The sequence below is a fragment of the Carcharodon carcharias genome, chromosome 30 (genome assembly GCF_017639515.1).
Source record: "Carcharodon carcharias isolate sCarCar2 chromosome 30, sCarCar2.pri, whole genome shotgun sequence".
In the NCBI taxonomy this organism is placed as follows: domain Eukaryota; kingdom Metazoa; phylum Chordata; class Chondrichthyes; order Lamniformes; family Lamnidae; genus Carcharodon; species Carcharodon carcharias.
The window spans coordinates 11,449,575-11,457,537 of NC_054496.1; positions in this window are offsets into that span (position 1 = coordinate 11,449,575).

Below are 7,963 nucleotides of genomic sequence, written 5' to 3' on the forward strand. Positions count from 1 at the left end.
ACTTTCTCCGCAGATGTGTGGAAAAATGCATATTTAAAGAAAAAAAAAGACTTGTGTTTTTAGAGCACCTTTCGTGACCTCAGGAGGTCGCAAAGTACTTTACAGCTAAAGAAGTAGTTCTGAAGTAAAAACAGGAAGTGCCGGGAAAATCTCAGCTGGTCTGGCACCATCTGTGGAGAGAGAAACCCTTAACGTTTCGAGAATATGACTCTTCTTTGGAACTCCAAAGAGTCAATATTAGGCTCAAAACATTAACTCTGTTTCCCTCTCCACAGCTGCTGTCAGGCCTGCTGAGTTTCTCTAGCGTTTTCTGTTTTTATTTCAGAACTCCACCATCTGCGGTATTTTGCTTTTATTTAAGTACTTGTGAAGCTTAGTCACTGTTGTAATGGAGGAAATGCAGCAGACAATTTTGTTCACAGCAGGCTCTCATAAACAGCACAGTTGGTGATGCCCGGATAGTCTGACTTTGTAGCGACGTTGTTTGAGGTCTAAATATTGATCAGAACCTCAGGGAGAACTCCCTGGCTCCTCTTCAAAATAGCGCCAGGGAACTTCCTCATCCACCTGAGAGGACAGGTTTAGAGAGGCCTCAGGTTAACATCTCATTCAAAAGGCAATGTCTGTGACAGTGCACTGCCTCAGTACTGCTTTGGGAGTGTCAGCCCAGATTGGATAGTCGAGTCTTTGGAGTGGTACTTGAACTGATGATCATCTTATTCAGAGGCAAGGGTGTTATCCACTGAGCCACAGCTGACCTCTTCAACGAAACACTAGGTATGATCTAAGGGACAACCTATCATTTCTGAAACCATCCTGACTATTTTTATGGTGTCTGTGCCCTTCAGATGAACATCATGGGGATCCCATAATGTCACCTTGACCATTTCCCCCCACAGTCGAAGTTGCACAATTGGTGCATTGTTCCTGTGTTCACGTTTCAACTCCGAGTTTCCTACATAACAACAGAGACTACACTTCAAAAATACTTCATTGGAGGTAAAGCATTTTGGGACAACCTGAAATCATGAAAGGTACTTTCTCAATGCAAGCTTTCTTTTCTTAAAGGAACATTTGATAGCCATACAGAAAATTCTCCAGTCTTCAGGTACAGCTTCTGTGTTTATGAAGCCTCTTAAATATAAACTGAAACTTTAACTATTTCCTTATTCTCTTCCCTCATGATTCTTGCATACTTTCCATTTGGTCCCTTGTAGACATGAATTCTTTGAGTTTTTTTAATAACACATGCTTTCTTCTTGTCCACATATGTTATAGATTCCCAAGACAATTTAACTGGATTTGAAATTTGGAATAAATTTAACACACCTGACATTTCCGGACACTCGAAATATTTCAAAACAACTCAAAGGACTGTTCCAATCTTTGCTCCATCTCCATCATCCATAGCTGATTATTATTTTTTTGTTATATCCATGTGCTTAGGCTCCACCCTTCCTATGGCCCCTTTTGCATTTTATTGAACGTCATCTTAATTCTTTAAGACTGAATTCATTTAAAATCATTGGTACAAAAAATCTCGGGGCGATGAGAAATTTTTCACTCAGTCAATTGTTGGGATCTGAAACGTTCAGCCTGAAAAGGTGAGGAAGCTGATTCCATAAGTAATTTTAAAAAGGAGTTGACAGGTACTTGAGGATGAGGAACCTACGGCGTTACAGGCTAAAAGCAGAGGAGTGAGACTAAACATGACTGTTGTTTCAAACAAACAGTACAGGGGCAATGAAATGAGGATCCTCTTTCTATGCTGCAAGTTTCTGTGATTCGATGAACTCTGAGTCACAGTCCTCACAAGTATGTTTCTTGGTATTAAAATAATAATTTGTGACCTTTACTTTACCCTCTGGCCCCAGGACGCTGCTGAGGGAGATGATGGGGCTGTTCTTCCCTTGACTTATTAAACCCAGGCCTTCTCTGCCTTTCTGATTCAGGTGGATGTTGGAATTCATGGTTAAGATGGATATTGCTTGGGAGAAGAGCAGATATTCTGATGATGATGTGAAGGGAGGAAGTGAAGTATAACATACATATCTAGAGTATTGCATACAGTTTTGGTCTCCTTATTTAAGAACAGATAGAAATTCATTAGAAGCTGTTCAGAGAAGATATACTTGGCCCAATACCTGGGATGAAGGGGTTATCTTATGAAGAAAGGTTGGACATGTTGGACCTGTATCCAATGGAGTTTAGAAGATTGAGAGGTTGATCACACTGAAACATGTAAGATCTTAAGGGGAATTGACAGAGTGGATGCTGAAATGATGTTTCCCCTTGTGGGAGAGACTAGAACTAAGGGACACAGTTTAAAAATAAGGGCACTCCCATTTAAGACGGAGATGAGGAGAATTTTTTTCCCTGAGGGTCGTCAGTCTTTAGAACACCCTTCCTCAGACCAGTAGAGGTAGGATCTTTTAACATTTTTAAGGCAGAAGTAGATAGATTCTTGGTAGGCAGGAAAGTGGATTGAGGCCACAATCAGCTCAGCCATGATCTTATTGAATGGCAGGGCAAACCTGAGGGGGCAGAATGGCCTACTCCTCCTAATTTGTATATTCATTTAGTCAATGTGGGTAATGGTGTGGGTTACTGATGGATAAGACTGTCCTTTGGGATACTTAAGTGGTTTGATTAATGTAAAAACAAAAAAACTGCGGATGCTGGAAATCCAAAACAAAAACAGAATTACCTGGAAAAACTCAGGAATTCTGGCAGCATCGGCGGAGAAGAAAAGAGTTGACGTTTCGAGTCCTCATGACCCTTCGACAGAACTTGAGTTCGAGTCCAAGAAAGAGTTGAAATATAAGCTGGTTTAAGGTGTGTGTGGGAGGGGGGGGGCGGGGGGCGGGGGCGGAGAGAGAGACAGAGAAGTGGAGGGGGTTGGTGTAGTTGTAGGGACAAACAAGCAGTGATAGAAGCAGATCATCAAAAGATGTCACCAACAATAGAACAAAAGAACACATAGGTGTTAAAGTTGTGATATTATCTAAACGAATGTGCTAATTAAGAATGGATGGTAGGGCACTCAAGGTAAAACTCTAGTGGGGGTGGGGAGAGCATAAAAGATTTTAAAATATTTAAAAATAATGGAAATAGGTGGGAAAAGAAAAACCTATATAATCTATTGGAAAAAAAACAAAAGGAAGGGGGAAACAGAAAGGGGGTGGGGATGGGGGAGGGAGCTCAAGACCTAAAGTTGTTGAATTCAATATTCAGTCCGGAAGGCTGTAAAGTGCCTAGTCGGAAGATGAGGTGTTGTTCCTCCAGTTTGCGTTGGGCTTCACTGGAACAATGCAGCAAGCCAAGGACAGACATGTGGGCAAGAGAGCAGGGTGGAGTGTTAAAATGGCAAGCGATGGGGAGGTTTGGGTCATTCTTGCGGACAGACCGCAGGTGTTCTGCAAAGCGGTCGCCCAGTTTACGTTTGGTCTCTCCAATGTAGAGGAGACCACATTGGGAGCAACGAATGCAGTAGACTAAATTGGGGGAAATGCAAGTGAAATGCTGCTTCACTTGAAAGCAGTGTTTGGGCCCTTGGACGGTGAGGAGAGAGGAAGTGAAGGGGCAGGTGTTGCATCTTTTGCGTGGGCATGGGGTGGTGCCATAGGAGGGGGTTGAGGAGTAGGGGGTGATGGAGGAGTGGACCAGGGTGTCCCGGAGGGACCGATCCCTATGGAATGCCAATAGGGGAGGTGAAGGGAAGATGTGTTTGGTGGTGGCATCATGCTGGAGTTGGCGGAAATGGTGGAGGATGATCCTTTGAATGCGGAGGCTGGTGGGGTGATAAGTGAGGACAAGGGGGACACTATCATGTTTCTGGGAGGGAGGAGAAGGCGTGAGGGCGGATGCACGGGAGATGGGCCAGACACGGTTGAGGGCCCTGTCAACGACCGTGGGTGGAAAGCCTCGGTTAAGGAAGAAGGAGGACATGTCAGAGGAACTGTTTTTGAAGGTAGCATCATCAGAACAGATGCGATGGAGGCGAAGGAACTGAGAGAATGGGATGGAGTCCTTACAGGAAGCGGGGTGTGAGGAGCTGTAGTCGAGGTAGCTGTGGGAGTCGGTGGGTTTGTAATGGATATTGGTGGACAGTCTATCACCAGAGATTGAGACAGAGGTCAAGGAAGGGTAGGGAAGTGTCAGAGATGGACCACATGAAAATGATGGAGGGGTGGAGATTGGAAGCAAAACTAATAAATTTTTCCAAGTCCCAACGAGAGCATGAAGCAGCACCGAAGTAATCATCGATGTACCGGAGAAAGAGTTGTGGGAGGGGGCCGGAGTAGAACTGGAACAAGGAATGTTCCACATACCCCATAAAGAGACAGGCATAGCTGGGGCTCATGCGGGTACCCATAGCCACACCTTTTATTTGGAGGAAGTGAGAGGAGTTGAAGGAGAAATTGTTCAGCGTGAGAACAAGTTCAGTCAGACGGAGGAGAGTAGTGGTGGATGGGGATTGTTCGGGCCTCTGTTCGAGGAAGAAGCTAAGGGCCCTCAGACCATCCTGGTGGGGGATGGAGGTGTAGAGGGATTGGAAGTCCATGGTGAAGAGGAAGCAGTTGGGGCCAGGGAACTGGAAATTGTTGATGTGATGTAGGTGTCAGAGGAATCACGGATGTAGGTAGGAAGGGACTGGACAAGGGGAGAGAGAAGGGAGTCAAGATAACGAGAAATGAGTTCTGTGGGGCAGGAGCAAGCTGAGATGATCGGTCTACCAGGACAGTTCTGTTTGTGGATTTTGGGTAGGAGATAGAAGCGGGCCATCCGAGGTTGGGCGACTATCAGGTTGGAAGCTGTGGGAGGAAGATCCCCAGAGGAGATGAGGTCAGTGACAGTCCTGGAAACAATGGCTTGATGTTCAGTGGTGGGGTCATGGTCCAGGGAGAGGAAGGAGGAAGTGTCTACGAGTTGACGCTCAGCCTCCGCGAGGTAGGGGTCAGTGCGCCAGACAACAACAGCACCACCCTTGTCAGCGGGTTTGATGACAATGTCAGGGTTGGACCTGAGAGAATGAAGTGCAGTAAGTTCAGAGAGAGACAGGTTAGAATGGGTGAGAGGAGCAGAGAAATTGAGACGACTAATGTCGCGCCGACAGTTCTCAATGAAAAGATCAAGAGAAGGTAAGAATCCAGAGGGAGGGGTCCAGGTGCAGGGAGAATATTGGAGGTGGGTGAAAGGATATACCCTTATGCCCTCACAATGAATTTCGGGCTTGGCATGATGCTGAACTCTTCTTCCGCCGTCTTCATCTCCGGGCTCACTTCTTTGGGCAGGAGTCCTCTTCCCATTCAACGGATCCTTTCACCCACCTCCAATATTCTCCCTCCACCTGGACCCCTCCTCTGGATTCTTACCTTCTCTTGATCTTTTCATTGAGAACTGTTGGTGCGACATTAGTCGTCTCAATTTCTCTGCTCCTCTCACCCATTCTAACCTGTCTCTCTCTGAACTTACTGCACTCCATTCTCTCAGGTCCAACCCTGACATTGTCATCAAACCCGCTGACAAGGGTGGTGCTGTTGTTGTCTGGCGCACTGACCCCTACCTCGCGGAGGCTGAGCGTCAACTCGCAGACACTTCCTCCTACCTCTCCCTGGACCATGACCCCACCACTGAACATCAAGCCATTGTTTCCAGGACTGTCACTGACCTCATCTCCTCTGGGGATCTTCCTCCCACAGCTTCCAACTTGATAATCGCCCAACCTCGGATGGCCCGCTTCTATCTCCTACCCAAAATCCACAAACAGAACTGTCCCGGTAGACCGATCGTCTCAGCTTGCTCCTTCCCCACAGAACTCATTTCTCATTATCTTGACTCCCTTCTCTCTCCCCTTGTCCAGTCCCTTCCCACCTACATCCGTGATTCCTCTGACACCATACGTCACATCAACAATTTCCAATTCCCTGGCCCCAACCGCTTCCTCTTCACCATGGACATCCAATCCCTCTACACCTCCATCCCCCACCAGGATGCTCTGAGGGCCCTTAGATTCTTCCTCGAACAGAGGCCCGAACAATCCCCATCCACCACTACTCTCCTCCGTCTGGCTGAACTTGTTCTCATGCTGAACAATTTCTCCTTCAACTCCTCTCACTTCCTCCAAATAAAAGGTGTGGCTATGGGTACCCGCATGGGCCCCAGCTATGCCTGTCTCTTTATGGAGTATGTGGAACATTCCTTGTTCCAGTCATACTCCGGCCCTGTTCCACAACTCTTTCTCCGGTACATCGATGATTACTTCGGTGCTGCTTCATGCTCTCGTCGGGACTTGGAAAAATTTATTAATTTTGCTTCCAATCTCCACCCCTCCATCATTTTCACGTGGTCCATCTCTGACACTTCCCTTCCCTTCCTTGACCTCACTGTCTCAATCTCTGGTGATAGACTGTCCACCAATATCCATTACAAACCCACCGACTCCCACAGCTACCTTGACTACAGCTCCTCACACCCAGCTTCCTGTAAGAAAGCCATCCCATTCTCTCAGTTCCTTCGCCTCCGTCGCATCTGTTTCGATGATGCTACCTTCAAAAACAGTTCCTCTGACATGTCCTCCTTCTTCCTTAACCGAGGTTTTCCACCCACGGTCGTTGACAGGGCCCTCAACCGTGTCTGGCCCATCTCCCGTGCATCCGCCCTCACGCCTTCTTCACCCTCCCAGAAACATGATAGTGTCCCCCTTGTCCTCACTTATCACCCCACCAGCCTCCGCATTCAAAGGATCATCCTCCACCATTTCCGCCAACTCCAGCATGATGCCACCACCAAACACATCTTCCCTTCACCTCCCCTATTGGCATTCCATAGGGATCGGTCCCTCTGGGACACCCTGGTCCACTCCTCCATCACCCCCTACTCCTCAACCCCCTCCTATGGCACCACCCCATGCCCACGCAAAAGATGCAACACCTGCCCCTTCACTTCCTCTCTCCTCACCGTCCAAGGGCCCAAACACTGCTTTCAAGTGAAGCAGCATTTCACTTGCATTTCCCCCAATTTAGTCTACTGCATTCGTTGCTCCCAATGTGGTCTCCTCTACATTGGAGAGACCAAACGTAAACTGGGCGACCGCTTTGCAGAACACCTGCGGTCTGTCCGCAAGAATGACCCAAACCTCCCCATCGCTTGCCATTTTAACACTCCACCCTGCTCTCTTGCCCACATGTCTGTCCTTGGCTTGCTGCATTGTTCCAGTGAAGCCCAACGCAAACTGGAGGAACAACACCTCATCTTCCGACTAGGCACTTTACAGCCTTCCGGACTGAATATTGAATTCAACAACTTTAGGTCTTGAGCTCCCTCCCCCATCCCCACCCCCTTTCTGTTTCCCCCTTCCTTTTGTTTTTTTTTCCAATGGATTATATAGATTTTTCTTTTCCCACCTATTTCCATTATTTTTAAATATTTTTAAATCTTTTATGCTCTCCCCACCCCCACTAGCGCTATACCTTGAGTGCCCTACCATCCATTCTTAATTAGCACATTCGTTTAGATAATATCACTAACTTTAACACCTATGTGTTCTTTTGTTCTATTATCTGTGACATCTTTTGATGATCTGCTTCTATCACTGCTTGTTTGTCCCTACAACCACACCCCCCCCTCCACTTCTCTGTCTCTCTCTCTCTCTTCCCCTCCCCCCCCCCCCCCCCCCCCCCCACACACACACACCTTAAACCAGCTTATATTTCAACTCTTTCTTGGACTCGAACTCAAGTTCTGTCGAAGGGTCATGAGGACTCAAAACGTCAACTCTTTTCTTCTCCGCCGATGCTGCCAGACCTGCTGATTTTTTCCAGGTAATTCTGTTTTTGTTTTGATTAATATAATATTGACCAGAAATTTCCAGAGAAACACTCTATTCTGTTGGTAAAACCGCTCATTACAGGGACTTTCTTGTCTGGTCACTGAGCAAGAGGAACCATTATCAGTCAATGAT